The following is a 16,920-nucleotide window of genomic DNA, read 5'->3' as shown; positions in this document are numbered from 1 at the left end:
ATGCCCTTCGGACTCTGCAATGCCCCAGCGATATTTCAGGGTTATGTGAACGAGATCTTCCGGGATGTCCTCAACAGTTTTGTTATAGTCTATTTGGATGATATTCTAATTTTTTCCAAAAATTTGCAAGATCATCGCCAGCATGTCCGTGAAGTCTTGTCACGCCTCCGGAAGCATCATCTTTATGGAAAAATATCCAAGTGCATTTTCGAACAAAAATCGGTACCCTTCCTAGGGCACATAATTTCTGGAAAGAACCTCCGGATGGATCCGGAGAAGTTAAAAGCCATTTCTGACTGGCCGTTACCAAAATCCTTGAAGGCTACTCAACGCTTCTTGGGTTTTCAAATTATTACCGGCGGTTTATACCAAATTTCTACACACTGGTGTCTCCTATCACAAATCTCACAAAGAAGGGTGCCAATCCCATTTGCTGGCCAGATACTGCCATCCAAGCCTTCCAAAAATTAAAAGAAGCCTTCTCCACTGCACCTATCCTGTGCCAACCCCAATTGGACAAACCGTTCACAGTTGAGGTAGATGCTTCTTCAGTAGGGTTAGGGGCAGTACTGTCTCAAATCTCAAGTGATGGAAAGTACCATCCCTGTGGGTATTTTTCTCGTAAGTTTTCCATTGCCAAAAAGAACTACGGAATTGGTGACTAGGAACTACTAGCAATGCGGTTAGCTTTAATGGAATGGCGGCATTTGTTGGAAGTAGCCAACTTTCCAGTTACCGTGATCACAGATCATAAAAACTTAATCTACCTCCAAACGGCTCACCGTCTAAATGCTAGATAGGCCCGTTGGTCCTTGTTCTTTTCAAGATTTAATTTAAAACTTCAATTTCGTCCTGGCAGTCTAAACAGAAAAGCTGACGCCCTCTCACGGTCTTTTCTTGTCTAGCACTCAGGAAGAGGATCATCAACGATCTTGACCAATTTTAGATCCTGTAGTCTTCGCCTCTACTCAAATGTTGACTCCTCCCCCAGGGAAAATTTTTGTGACCCCAGAACTATGGGGAAAATTACTAACTTGGGCTCATAGCTCTCTGTTTGCTGGCCATTCTGGAATCCTCAAGACTTACAAGTTCCTTCAGAGTTCCTATTGGTGGCCCACAATGAAAGGGGATATTCGAGAATTTATTCTTTCATGTGTAAAATGCGCTCAGCATAAGACTCCCTGCAAGAAGGCAGCAGGTCTCCTGCGACCCCTATCCATTCCTACTCCTTGTACCAATATAACCATGGATTTCATCTCTGAACTACCATGCTCCCAAGGATACAATACCATATGGGTAGTGGTGGATCACTTTTCTAAGATGGCACACTTTATTCCATTGATGGGTCTCCCTTCTGCTCCTCAGTTGGCAAGAGTCTTTGTTAAGGAAATATTCAAGTTGCATGGACTTCCAAAAGAGATCATTTCTGACCGCGGAGTTCAATTCGTATCTAAATTTTGGAGAGCCTTATGTAGCACTTGTGGAACCAAGTTAAAATTTTCTTCAGCCTTTCATAAGACTCTTCGTTTCCTCCTCACAAGATAACTGGCTGGATCTATTACCTTGGGCAGAATTTTCACACAACTTCAAATATCACACTTCCTCCAAAGCCACTCCTTTTTTTTACGGTGTTTGGGAGACATCCTCGAGTCCCAGATTTTCAAAATTTGCCTACAGTAGAGGTCCCTGCAGTTTCTGAATTGGTGGAGTCTTTCGCAACCGTTTGGAAGAGGGTTCATTCCACTCTGAAGCAGTCGTCCAAGAACTACAAAAAATTTGCGGATAGACGACGTGTCGCTGTTCCCTGCTGAGAGTTGGAGATAAAGTCTGGGTATCCTCCAGGAACATCCGATTGAAAGTACCCAGTATGAAGCTAGCCCCACGCATCATTGGTCCTTACCGTGTTCGCAAGGTCATCAACCCAGTCGCGTATAAGTTGGAACTCCCTCCTCAACTAAGAATATCCAATACCTTTCATATTTCTTTGCTGCGTCATCTAGTGCTGAATCGTTTTCAAACTTCTGCTCCCAAGTTACCTCAAGTGCAAACTTCTCAAGGTACAGAGTTTGAGGTAGGGAGGATTTTGGACTCTCGATTTACCAAATCTAACAACCTCCAATATCTCATTGACTGGAAAGGGTACGGTCTGGAAGAAAGGGCATGGATCAGAGCCACAGAAGTTCACGTGCCTCAAATGGTTTGAGCCTTCCATATTAGATATCCTGGTAAACCTGGTGGGTGTCCGGTGTCCACCCTGAAAGGGGGGGCTACTGTCAGAGTTCAGCTGGGGATCGGCTGTCCCTTACCGTCCCGCCGGCTTCCTCTGACTTCCCGGGCAGTCGGGTGGCTGATGCGGCGACGTGGGAGGTGCTGAGCATTCTCCCTGATGCTGGTGTCTAGGGTGGCCTGGTGCACGGGGATCGGAGTTCCTGTCATGGGTGCTGCCATGACACTTCCTTCTCTGACTATCCTTCCTTCCCTGACAGTCTGGCCAGTCTGCTGACGCTGTGGACCAATCAGTGGGCTTCCAGGGGTATATATCCGGCTCCTGTGTATCAGGTAGTTGCCTGTACAACCGTTGTCACTGCTAGTGTTACAAGTGGTCTCTAGTTCCAGGTTCCCTTGCTTCCAGTGATCTATTCCTGTGTGCAGCTATATCATCCATCTCACCACTGCTTTACCATCTCAGCCTGTGTGCAAGCTGCACTGTTCTATGCTGCAAGCAGAATAGATTATATCAAAAATAAAATTATTCAGGGCTGTTCAGGACTCAAATCATTGTGATGGCCTCTGACTCCCCACCCTATGTGTGCCTCTGCAGCCCCCACTCCCATGTGTGCCTCTAACCCCCACTACTCATGTGTAGCTCTGACCCTCCCATACACATGCGTGTCTATGGCCACCCCAAACCCATCTGTGCCTCTGACCCCGACCATACCAATGTGTGCCTCTGACAACCCCTACCTATGTGTGCCTCTGACCCCTCCTTCCCATGTGTGCCTCTGACCATGACTAACCATGTGTGCCTCCTCTGGCCCTCCCATACCATTGTGTGCCTCTGACCCCCCCATACCAATGTGTGCCTCTGACCCCCCCTATACCCATGTGTGCCTTTGACTCCCTCCTCATCTCTCACTGTGTGCCTCTGACCCCCCTGATCATATGTGCCTCTGAACTTACCTTCCAATGTATGCCTCTGATCCCAACTACCCATATGTGTCTCTGACCCCCCCATAGCCATGTGTGCCTCTGACCCCCCTATACCCATGTGTGCCTCTGACCCTCACCATGCCTATGTGTGCCTTTGACTCCCTCCTCATCTCTTGCTGTGATCCCACCATCATCCCCTGTGCCGTTGCCTCTGTCCTACCCATGGCTGGTGGCTGACGATCAGTAGTAGCGTGGGTGAACAGACTATAGGGGTCATGCAGAGTCGGTTGCAAGCGCTGAGCACTCACAACCGACTCAGTATTGCCCCACTGGGCATGCACGCGACGGACGCTCTGTCCCTAGGGGTCTCGCAGCAGATGGGGCAAGCTGTCGATGGTGACAGCTCGCCCCCTTTGGGAGGTGGGCAGGGGGCGTGCCTGCCCAAATGGAGGTGTTCCCGCTGGAACGCTTGCTGTTTGGGGGCGGCTCCATTAACATTATTGCTGATGTCAGTGGGGAGCTTCCTGCTCGATCAGAGCAGTAAGCTCCCTGGGGCTTACGAGGGCCCAGACCCAGCCTTAGGGTCTGGTCATAATCCCCGATGGTCGTGATGGTCTTGACCATCGCAACCATCACCCATGTCGGTCACTAGAGCTGTGGGTGATCAGCGATCAACAAGGAGGCGGTCGTTCAGGATGCAAGTGGCCGCCCTGATTCAGTGCGACCGCTTGCAACTAACGACCGCCTCTGAATGAGGTCCTATGTGTGATGCCTCATAACTGAACATAAAGATGACAGGTAAGTACTGTACATTTTTTCATCTTTCTAAAAGCATTTGGGGCTCCTTATTAATGTATTTTATGTGGATCACACGTTTTCAATGTTTTTTTTATGTGGATCTGGCTTTTTCTTATATATGTAGAATCGATGTGTCTCTCCCTATATATTTACTATGGATATTGGTATGGATTTTGGTTTTCTGTTGGTGTACAATATGTGTGAAATGACAGCAGTTTATTTCTCCTATATTTCTGTAATATATATATAATATATATATATATATATATATATATATATGATATATAGTTTTATATATTATATGATTGATACATTATAATAACCCCCCCACAGCCAAACTTTGACTATTTTTTTTTTAAATTGGTACAATTGATGCCCCCCTGCTGAAGCCCCACCTACTTTACCCACAGCTCCTCACACATATTCCCCCCACCCCCCCCGACAGGAGTTCCTGGACCTATTTTTCTAGAAAAATAGCACTGTGCAGAGAGTATGCAAACACCGCAAGTATCACAACTGCTGTAGTGTGTGAGCTTATTGCTAACATCTGTAGGCACATTTGCTGCCCAGATGCCCGGTGCACTACAATGCTCAGCGATACCCTAAAGCTCCAGGCTCCTTCTATATGCTACAGTTATGCCTGTCATATCCCTCTGCCTTTGACAAAGTCACATGACTGTTGTGACTTTTAACTTACCTGTTTTGCTGTTTCATGATCTGTTACCCTGCGTCCCTTCTATCTGTCTGCCTTCTATCTGTCTGCCAGTAGCGGTATCCTGCAATGGTGATTGTTGCTTTGCCGACTGGAATTCCAACCATACATTTGCCGGCTGATGTATGTTTCATTGCCACTGACTATACACCTCAAAGCAGCTGATCACAGAAGATCCCAGGCTGGTTTCCTGTAGGTATTTATGTCGGTGTGAGCTCAACCAACACCCACAGCTGATTTTGGGTACACACGGCTTGCTTATTCAGCTTTATATCTTCCTGGAACAGGGCTCAGACTGTTTCTGTGTGATTTTATCTAGCTAGTCATTATAATTAAGACACCTTTACACCAGGAATATAGTGTCATCCTCCACCACTGGAGTTTTTACAATTAATCAATAGTATGGGACAGTGAGGATTTGACCACCTGGAATTTTATACCTACCGGTAACTTTGCTCACAGAGCATTGTTATCCGGATACTCAGAAAGATTTTTATCTGATTTATTTATGACAGCAAATTATATGTTAGTTCTCTGCATATATGCATACATGTGTGTTTTCTAGAATGTTGTGGTATTTTAGGTATGCACTGAATATTGAATAAATTTTAAATACATAATATTGATACATCTGACACCAGTTTAGTGCTACCTTCTGTTTTTGTTCCTGTGTCTTATGCTATTTGCTGCTCTGCCTAGTTCAATAACTGAACCAAACTGGTTAAGCTGAACCACGTGTGGACTAACCGCCACCAGCACAAAATAACTGCACAACAAACTCAACACCATATGTACTTTGGCCAAGTGTATTCCTTCCTGATGGATAAATTGTCTGGGGGACTGGTATATTCAGCATCACTGCTGCACACCACACTGTTACACAGTTCTGCTAATAGGTTATGGTACAGCAGCCTCAAGTTAATAGGATCTGGATTACCATAAACCTAATGGTACTCTGCTAATAAGTAGGGGTGTGCACCGGCGACTTTTCGTGTTTTGTGTTTTGGTTTTGGATCTGGATCTTTCTTCGTGTTTTGGATCTGGATTGGTTTTGCCAAAACCACCCTTCCGTGTTTTGGGTTCTGGGTTTTGTGTTTTGGATCTGTATTTTTTTGAAAAAAAGCATAAAAACAGCTAAAATCACAGAATTTGTAGGTTTTTCTGCTCCTATGCTATTATTAACCTCAATAACCTTAATTTCCACTCATTTCCAGTCTATTCTGAACACCTCACACCTCACAATAGTGTTTTTATGTCAAAAAGGTTGCACCGAGGTAGCTGGATGACTATGCTAAGCGACACGAGTGGGCGGCACAAACACGTGACCCATCTAGGCGTGATACTGCAGTGGCAGACAGGATGGCAGTTTGAAAAACTAGGCCCCAAACTGTACATTATGCAAAGAAAAAAAAGAGGTGCAAGATGGAATTGTCCTTGGGCCCTCCCACCCACCCTTATGTTGTATAAACAGGACATGCACAATTTAACAAACCAATCACTTCAGCGCCAGGGTCTGCCACACGACTGTGGCTGAAATGATTGGTTCGTTTGGGCCCCCACAAAACAAGCTGGCAATTAATCTGTCCCTGCACAAACTGGCTCTATGGAGGCAAGATGTCATCCTCATCCTCCTCATCCACCGATTCCTCACCCTCTTCAGTGTGTACATTCTCATCTTCACAAAGTATTAACTCGTCCCCACTTGAATCCACCACCACAGGTCCCTTTGTACGTTCTGGAGGCTGGTCTCCCTGGAAGAGCTGATAATTCATTTTGATGAACATCATCTTCTCCACATTCTGTGGAAGCAACCTCCTACGCCTTTCGCTGACAAGGTTCCCGGCTGCACTAAACACTCTTTCGGAGTACACACTGGAGGGGGGGCAACTCAGGTAAAATAGAGCCAGTTTGTACAGGGGCCTCCAAATTGCCTCTTTTTCCTGCCAATACAGGTATGGACTGTCTGACATGCCTACTTGGATGCTGTCACCGATGTAATCCTCCACCATTCTGTCAATGGTGACAGTATCATATGCAGTGACAGTAGACATGTCAGAAATTGTTGCCAGGTCCTTCAGTCCAGACCAGATGTCCAAACTTGGTCCTGCCTGCCCTGCATCACTGCCAGCGGGTTGCTTAGGATACCCTAGTTTTTTCCTGGCAGCCCCAGTTGCGGGAGAAAATGAAGAAGGAGCTGTTGACGTGTCACGTTCCGCTTCAGCTGACAGTGTGTTCACCAGCAGGTCTTTGCACCTCTGCAGGCTTGTGTCGGCCGGAAAGAGAGACACCACATAGGCTTTAAACCTAGGATCGAGCACGGTGGCCAAAATGTAGTGGTCTGATTTCAACAGATTGATCACCCTGGAATCCTGGCAAAGCGAATGAAGGGCTTCATCCACAAGTCCCACATGCCGAGTGGAATCGCTCTGTCTTAGCTCCTCCTTCACTTTCTCCAGCTGCTTCTGCAAAAGCCTGATGAGGGGAATGACCTGACTCAAGCTGGCAGTGTCTGAACTGACTTCACGTGTGGCAAGTTCGAAGGGCTGGAGAACCTTGCACAACATGGAAATCATTCTCCACTGCGCTTGAGTCAGGTGCATACCCCCTCCTTTGCCTATGTCATAGGTGGATGTATAGGCTTGAATGGCCTTTTGCTGCTCCTCCATCCTCTGAAGCATATAGAGGGTTGAGTTCCACCGCGTCACAACCTCTTGCTTCAGGTGATGGCGGGGCAGGTTCAAGAGTGTTTGCTAGTGCTCCAGTCTTCGGCACGCAGTCGCTGAATGACGAAAGTGGCCAGAAATTTTTCGGGCCACCCAAAGCGTCTCCTGCACGCCCCTGTTGCTTTTCAGAAAATTCTGCACCACCAAGTTTATTGTGTGAGCAAAACATGGGATGTGCTGGAATTTGCCAAGATGTAATGCCCGCACAATATTGGTGGCGTTGTCAGATATCACAAATCCCCAGGAGAGTCTAAGTGGGGTAAGCCACTGGGCGATGATTTCCCTCAGTTTCTCTAAGAGGTTGTCGGCGGTGTGCCTCTTACTGAAACCGGTGATACACAGTGTAGCCTGCCTTGGAACGAGCTGGCGTTTCTGAGATGCTGCGACTGGTGACGCTGCTGCTGTTGCTGCGTAAGGTGATACATCAACCCAGTGGGCTGTCACAGTCATATAGTCCTTAGTCTGCCCTGTTCCACTTGTCTACATGTCCGTGGTTTAGTGGACATTGGGTACAACGGCATTTTTCAGGACACTGAGGACACTTTTTCTGACGTTTCTGTACAGTCTCGGTATCGCCTGCCTAGTGAAGTGGAATCTAGACGGATTTGGAACCGGGGACACACTACCTCCATCAATTGTCTAAATCCCACTGCACTAATGGCGGATACCGGACGCACGTCTAACACCAACATAGCAGTCAAGGCCTCAGTTATACGTTTTGCTTCAGGATGACTGCTGTCGTACTTCATCCTCCTCGCTAAGGACTGTTGGAGGGTCAATTGTTTAGTAAAAGTAGTGGTGTTCCTACTTCCTCTCTGGGATGATGAACGACTCCCAGCAGCAGCAACAGCAGCAGCGGCAGCAGGAGGCGTAGCAATGCAGGATCCTCCGGAGGAATCCCCGATAGGAGAGTCAGTCATGCCAGTGACATGGCCTGCTGGATTACTTCCGATCCTGACTAAGGAGGAAATTGACGAGGAGGGAGTTGACGGTGTGGTTTGCAGGCGCTTGGATACAACAGGACAACGGGATTTAGGTGTCCCTGGACTGCTTACGGTCTTAGCCAAAGTTTCTGCACTTGACAGTAACTTATTATGAACGCGCTGCAGGTGCCGTATAAGGGAGGATGTTTCTAGGTGGTTAACGTCCCTACCCCTACTTATTCCACCTTTACATAAGGTACATATGGCAAGACAGTTGTTGTCCGGATTTGGATAGAAATATTGCCAGACCAAAGAGGTGGAATGTTTGGTCTTCTGCCCAGGCATGACCATGATGGGCTTTTTCATCCCACGGACAACAATTGTCTCCCCCGGAGCCTGATTTAAACAAACCACATCACCATCAGAATCCTCCTCGCCAACTTCCTCCTCAGCGCCAGCTACACCAGTATCCTCATCCTGTTGTACTTCAACAGTGACATCTTCAATTTGCATATCAGCAAGTGGACTGTGGGTGCTCCTTTCAGCACTTGCAGGGGGCGTGCAAATGGTGGAAAGAGCCACCTCTTCCCGTCCAGTGCTGGGAAGGTCAGGCATCGCAACCACCACCACACTTGGACTCTCCTTGGGGATTTGTGATATCTTCTTAGAAAGCACAGTTCTTCGCTATGCTTTTGCCAGCTTAACTCTTTTGATTTTTTTAGTGGGAGGAGGGCTTCCATCGTCATGTGAAGCTGAACCACTAGTCATTAACATACTAGGGATCGACCTTAGCCGTTCCTTGCCACTACGTGTCGTAAATGGCATATTGGCAAGTTTACGTTTCTCTTCAGCTGATTTAAATGTTTTTTTCAAGGTCATTTTCCTGAACTTTGTCATTTGGGATTGTATGTGCCCTCTATTATGACATTGGGCATCGGCCTTGGCAGACGACGTTGATGGCATGTTATCGTCTATGTCATGACTAGTGGCAGCAGCTTCAGCACTAGGAGGAAGTGGTTCTTGATCGTTCTCTATTTTATTTTTATCGGAGAAAGTTTGGTCATCCATTTATGTTATATCGATTTGATATATACGTGCGGCTAAACACAGAAAATATTTTTTTATTTTTGCTGGAGAGTAGTGCACTTTGTGGGTTACACCAGCCTTTAAGAAATTAACCAGCCGGCTCTTTACTTATGGGACACAGACGCACGCTTGGAGCTGCTCCTTTGTTGATGCATGTGCGGCTACTGCGCACACAATTCACAAACACAGAAAATATATATTTTTTTGGTTTGGACTGGAGTGTCCTTTGGGGGTTACAGCACCCTTTAATGGTCAAGCCAGCCGGCCCTTTACTTATGACACAGGCGCACAATTGGCACTACTTTGTTGATGCACGTGCGGCTACTGCACACACAATTCACAAACACAGAAAATATATATTTTTTTGGTTTGGAGTGTACTTTGGGGGTTACAGCACCCTTTAATGGTCAAGCCAGCTGGCCCTTTACTTATGACAGAGGCGCACGCTTGGCACTACTTTGTTGATGCACGTGCGGCTACTGCGCACACAATTCACAAACACAGAAAATATATTTTTTTTTGGTGAGGACTGGAGTGTACTTTGGGGGTTACAGCAACCATTAACGGTCAAGCCAGCCGGCCCATTACGTATGACACAGGCGCACACTTGGCACTACTTTGTTGATGCACGTGCGGCTACTGCGCACACAATTCACAAAGAAAATAATTTTTGTTTTGGTTTGGACTGGAGTGTACTTTGGGGGTTACAGTGCCCTTTAACGGTCAAGCCAGCCGGCCCTTTACTTATGACACAGGCGCACGCTTGGCACTACTTTGTTGATGCACGTGAGGCTACTGCGCACAAAATTCACAAACACAGAAAATATATATTTTTTTGTTTTGGACTGGAGTGTTCTTTGGGGGTTACAGCACCCTTTAATGGTCAAGCCAGCCGGCCCTTTACTTATGACACAGGCGCACGCTTGGCACTACTTTGTTGATGCACGTGAGGCTACTGCGCACACAATTCACAAACACAGAAAATATTATTTTTTTTGGTTTGGACTGGAGTGTACTTTGGGGGTTACAGCACCCTTTAACGGTCAAGCCAGCCGGCCCTTTACTTATGACACAGGCGCACGCTTGGCACTACTTTGTTGATGCACGTGCGGCTACTGCGCACACAATTCACAAACACAGAAAATATTTAATTTTTTGGTTTGGACTGGAGTGTACTTTGGGGGTTACAGCACCCTTTAACGGTCAAGCCAGCCGGCCCTTTACTTATGACACAGGCGCACGCTTGGCACTACTTTGTTGATGCACGTGCGGCTACTGCGCACACAATTCACAAACACAGAAAATATATATTTTTTTGGTTTGGAGTGTACTTTGGGGGTTACAGCACCCTTTAACGGTCAAGCCAGCTGGCCCTTTACTTATGACACAGGCGCACGCTTGGCACTACTTTGTTGATGCACGTGCGGCTACTGCGCACACAATTCACAAACACAGAAAATATATATTTTTTGGGTTTGGAGTGTACTTTGGGAGTTACAACACCCTTTAACGGTCAAGCCAGCTGGCCCTTTACTTATGACACAGGCGCACGCTTGGCACTACTTTGTTGATGCACGTGCGGCTACTGCGCACACAATTCACAAACAAAGAAAATATTTTTTTTTTTGGTTTGGACTGGAGTGTACTTTGGGGGTTACAGCACCCTTTATTGGTCCAGCTAGCCGGCCCTTAACTTATGGGACACAGGCGCACGCTTGGCACTATTTTGTTGATGCACGTGCGGCTACTGCGCACACAATTCACAAACACAGAAAATATATTTTTTTTTGGTGTGGACTTTAGTGTACTTTGGGGGTTACAGCACCCATTAACGGTCAAGCCAGCCAGCCCTTTACGTATGACACAGGCGCACACTTGGCACTACTTTGTTGATGCACGTGAGGCTACTGCGCACACAATTCACAAACACAGAAAATATTTTTTTTTTTGGTTTGGACTGGAGTGTACTTTGGGGGTTACAGCACCCTTTAACGGTCAAGCCAGCCGGCCCTTTACTTATTACAGAGGCGCACGCTTGGCACTACTTTGTTGATGCACGTGCGCCTACTGCGCACACAATTCACAAACACAGAAAATATTTATTTTTTTGGTTTGGACTGGAGTATACTTTGGGGGTTACAGCACCCTTTAACGGTCAAGCCAGCCGGCCCTTTACTTATGACACAGGCGCACGCTTTGCACTACTTTGTTGATGCACGTGCGGCTACTGCGCACACAATTCACAAACACAGAAAATATTTTTTTTTTTGGTTTGGACTGGAGTGTACTTTGCGGGTTACAGCACCCTTTAACGGTCAAGCTAGCCGGCCCTTTACTTATGACACAGGCGCACGCTTGGCACTACTTTGTTGATGCAAGTGAGGCTACTGCGCACACAATTCACAAACACAGAAAATATTTTTTTTTTGGTTTGGACTGGAGTGTACTTTGGGGGTTACAGCACCCTTTAATGGTCAAGCCAGCCGGCCCTTTACTTATGACACAGGCGCACGCTTGGCACTACTTTGTTGATGCACATGCGGCTACTGCGCACACAATTCACAAACACAGAAAATATTTTTTTTTTGGTTTGGACTTCAGTATACTTTGGGGGTTACAGCAGCCTTTAACGGTCAAGCCAGCCGGCCCTTTACTTATGACACAGGCGCACGCTTTGCACTACTTTGTTGATGCACGTGTGGCTACTGCGCACACAATTCACAAACACAGAAAATATATATTTTTTGGGTTTGGACTGGAGTGTACTTTGGGGGTTACAGCACCCTTTAACGGTCAAGCCAGCCGGCCCTTTACTTATGACACAGGCGCACGCTTGGCACTACTTTGTTGATGCACGTGCGGCTACTGCGCACACAATTCACAAACACAGAAAATATTTTTTTTTTTGGTTTGGACTGGAGTGTACTTTGGGGGTTACAGCAGCCTTTAACGGTCAAGCCAGCCGGCCCTTTACTTATGACACAGGCGCACGCTTGGCACTACTTATTTGATGCACGTGCGGCTACTGCGCACACAATTCACAAACACAGAAAATATATTTTTTTTTTGTTTGGACTGGAGTATACTTTGGGGGTTACAGCACCCTTTAACGGTCAAGCCAGCCGGCCCTTTACTTATGACACAGGCGCACGCTTTGCACTACTTTGTTGATGCACGTGCGGCTACTGCGCACACAATTCACAAACACAGAAAATATATTTTTTTTTGGTTTGGACTGGAGTGTACTTTGGGGGTTACAGCACCCTTTAACGGTCAAGCCAGCCGGCCCTTTACTTATGACACAGGCGCACGCTTGGCACTACTTTGTTGATGCACGTGCGGCTACTGCGCACACAATTCACAAACACAGAAAATATATATTTTTTTAGTTTGGAGTGTACTTTGGGGGTTACAGCACCCTTTAACGGTCAAGCCAGCTGGCCCTTTACTTATGACACAGGCGCACGCTTGGCACTACTTTGTTGATGCACGTGCGGCTACTGCGCACACAATTCACAAACACAGAAAATATATATTTTTTTGGTTTGGAGTGTACTTTGGGGGTTACAGCACCCTTTAATGGTCAAGCCAGCTGGCCCTTTACTTATGACACAGGCGCATGCTTGGCACTACTTTGTTGATGCACGTGCGGCTACTGCGCACACAATTCACAAACAAAGAAAATATTTTTTTTTTTGGTTTGGACTGGAGTGTACTTTGGGGGATACATCACCCTTTATTGGTCAAGCTAGCCGGCCCTTTACTTATGACACAGGCGCATGCTTGGCACTACTTTGTTGATGCACGTGCTGCTACTGCGCACACAATTCACAAACACAGAAAATATATTTTTTTTTGGTGTGGACTGGAGTGTACTTTGGGGGTTACAGCACCCATTAACGGTCAAGCCAGCCGGCCCTTTACGTATGACACAGGCGCACACTTGGCACTACTTTGTTGATGGACATGCGGCTACTGCGCACACAATTCACAAACAAAGAAAATAATATTTTTTTTGGTTTGACTGGAGTGTACTTTGGGGGTTACAGCACCCTTTAATGGTCAAGCCTGCCGGCCCTTTACTTATGACACAGGCGCACGCTTGGCACTACTTTGTTGATGCACGTGCGGCTACTGCGCACACAATTCACAAACACAGAAAATATATTTTTTTTTGGTTTGGAGTGTACTTTGGGGGTTACAGCACCCTTTAATGGTCAAGCCAGCCGGCCCTTTACTTATGACACAGGCGCACGCTTGGCACTACTTTGTTGATGCACGTGAGGCTATTGCGCACACAATTCACAAACCCAGAAAATATTTTTTTTTTTGGTTTGGACTGGAGTGTACTTTGGTGGTTACAGCACCCTTTAATGGTCAAGCCAGCCGGCCCTTTACTTATGACACAGGCGCACGCTTGGCACTACTTTGTTGATGCACGTGAGGCTACAGCGCACACAATTCACAAACACAGAAAATATATATTTTTTTGGTTTGGACTGGAGTGTACTTTGGGGGTTACAGCACCCTTTAATGGTCAAGCCAGCCGGCCCTTTACTTATGACACAGGCGCACGCTTTGCACTACTTTGTTGATGCACGTGCAGCTACTGCGCACACAATTCACAAACACAGAAAATATATATTTTTTGGGTTTGGACTGGAGTGTACTTTGGGGGTTACAGCACCCTTTAACGGTCAAGCCAGCCGGCCCTTTACTTATGACACAGGCGCACGCTTGGCACTACTTTGTTGTAGGGATGTGCAGGCTCGGTTCTACTCGGTTCCGTTCGGTTCTTTTTACCGGATCTTATTGGGTTTCAGCTGTCACGAGTTTTGGATAGCCAATAAGATTCGGTAAAAAGAACCGAACTGAACCGAGTAGAACCGAGCCTGCACATCCCTACTTTGTTGATGCACGTGCGGCTACTGCGCACACAATTCACAAACACAGAAAATATTTTTTTTTTTGGTTTGGACTGGAGTATACTTTGGGGGTTACAGCACCCTTTAACGGTCAAGCCAGCCGGCCCTTTACTTATGACACAGGCGCACGCTTTGCAATACTTTGTTGATGCACGTGCGGCTACTGCGCACACAATTCACAAACACAGAAAATATATTTTTTTTTGGTTTGGACTGGAGTGTACTTTGGGGGTTACAGCACCCTTTAACGGTCAAGCCAGCCGGCCCTTTACTTATGACACAGGCGCACGCTTGGCACTACTTTGTTGATGCACGTGCGGCTACTGCGCACACAATTCACAAACACAGAAAATATATATTTTTTTGGTTTGGAGTGTACTTTGGGGATTACAGCACCCTTTAACGGTCAAGCCAGCTGGCCCTTTACTTATGACACAGGCGCACGCTTGGCACTACTTTGTTGATGCACGTGCGGTTACTGCGCACACAATTCACAAACACAGAAAATATATATTTTTTTGGTTTGGAGTGTACTTTGGGGGTTACAGCACCCTTTAACGGTCAAGCCAGCTGGCCCTTTACTTATGACACAGGCGCACGCTTGGCACTACTTTTTTGATGCACGTGCGGCTACTGCGCACACAATTCACAAACAAAGAAAATATTATTTTTTTTGGTTTGGACTGGAGTGTACTTTGGGGGTTACATCACCCTTTATTGGTCAAGCTAGCCGGCCCTTTACTTATGACACAGGAGCATGCTTGGCACTACTTTGTTGATGCACGTGCGGCTACAGCGCACACAATTCACAAACACAGAAAATATTTTTTTTTTTTGGTGTGGACTGGAGTGTACTTTGGGGGTTACAGCACCCATTAACGGTCAAGCCAGCCGGCCCTTTACGTATGACACAGGCGCACACTTGGCACTACTTTGTTGATGCACGTGCGGCTACTGCGCACACAATTCACAAACAAAGAAAATAATTTTTTTTTTGGTTTGGACTGGAGTGTACTTTGGGGGTTACAGCACCCTTTAATGGTCAAGCCAGCCGGCCCTTTACTTATGACATATGCGCACGCTTGGCACTACTTTGTTGATGCACGTGCGGCTACTGCGCACACAATTCACAAACAAAGAAAATAATTTTTTTTTTGGTTTGGACTGGAGTGTACTGTGGGGGTTACAGCACCCTTTAATGGTCAAGCCAGCCGGCCCTTTACTTATGACACATGCGCACGCTTGGCACTACTTTGTTGATGCACGTGCGGCTACTGCGCACACAATTCACAAACACAGAAAATATATATTTTTTGGGTTTGGAGTGTACTTTGGGGGTTACAGCACCCTTTAATGGTCAAGCCAGCCGGCCCTTTACTTATGACACAGGCGCACGCTTGGCACTACTTTGTTGATGCACGTGAGGCTACTGCGCACACAATTCACAAACACAGAAAATATTTTTTTTTTTGGTTTGGACTGGAGTGTACTTTGGGGGTTACAGCACCCTTTAACGGTCAAGCCAGCTGGCCCTTTACTTATGACACAGGCGCACGCTTGGCACTACTTTGTTGATGCACGTGCGGCTACTGCGCACACAATTCACAAACACAGAAAATATTTTTTTTTTTGGTTTGGACTGGAGTATACTTTGGGGGTTACAGCACCCTTTAACAGTCAAGACAGCCGGCCCTTTACTTATGACACAGGCGCACGCTTTGCACTACTTTGTTGATGCACGTGCGGCTACTGCGCACACAATTCACAAACACAGAAAATATTTTTTTTTTTGTTTGGACTGGAGTGTACTTTGGGGGTTACAGCACCCTTTAACAGTCAAGCCAGCCGGCCCTTTACATATGACACAGGCGCACGCTTGGCACTACTTTGTTGATGCACGTGCGGCTACTGCGCACACAATTCACAAACACAGAAAATATATATTTTTTTGGTTTGGAGTGTACTTTGGGGGTTACAGCACCCTTTAACGGTCAAGCCAGCTGGCCCTTTACTTATGACACAGGCGCACGCTTGGCACTACTTTGTTGATGCACGTGCGGCTACTGCGCACACAATTCACAAACACAGAAAATATATATTTTTTGGGTTTGGAGTGTACTTTTGGAGTTACAACACCCTTTAACGGTCAAGCCAGCTGGCCCTTTACTTATGACACAGGCGCACGCTTGGCACTACTTTGTTGATGCACGTGCGGCTACTGCGCACACAATTCACAAACAAAGAAAATATTTTTTTTTTTGGTTTGGACTGGAGTGTACTTTGGGGGTTACAGCACCCTTTATTGGTCCAGCTAGCCGGCCCTTAACTTATGGGACACAGGCGCACGCTTGGCACTATTTTGTTGATGCACGTGCGGCTACTGCGCACACAATTCACAAACACAGAAAATATTTTTTTTTTTGGTGTGGACTGGAGTGTACTTTGGGGGTTACAGCACCCATTAACGGTCAAGCCAGCCGGCCCTTTACGTATGACACAGGCGCACACTTGGCACTACTTTGTTGATGCACGTGAGGCTACTGCGCACACAATTCACAAACACAGAAAATATTTTTTTTTTTGGTTTGGACTGGAGTGTACTT

This window comes from Taudactylus pleione, unplaced genomic scaffold (assembly GCF_031769625.1).
Source record: "Taudactylus pleione unplaced genomic scaffold, aTauple2 ptg000092l, whole genome shotgun sequence".
NCBI lineage: Eukaryota > Metazoa > Chordata > Amphibia > Anura > Myobatrachidae > Taudactylus > Taudactylus pleione.
The sequence above is the reverse complement of the archived record's forward strand: the minus strand, read 5'-3'. Positions refer to the sequence as shown.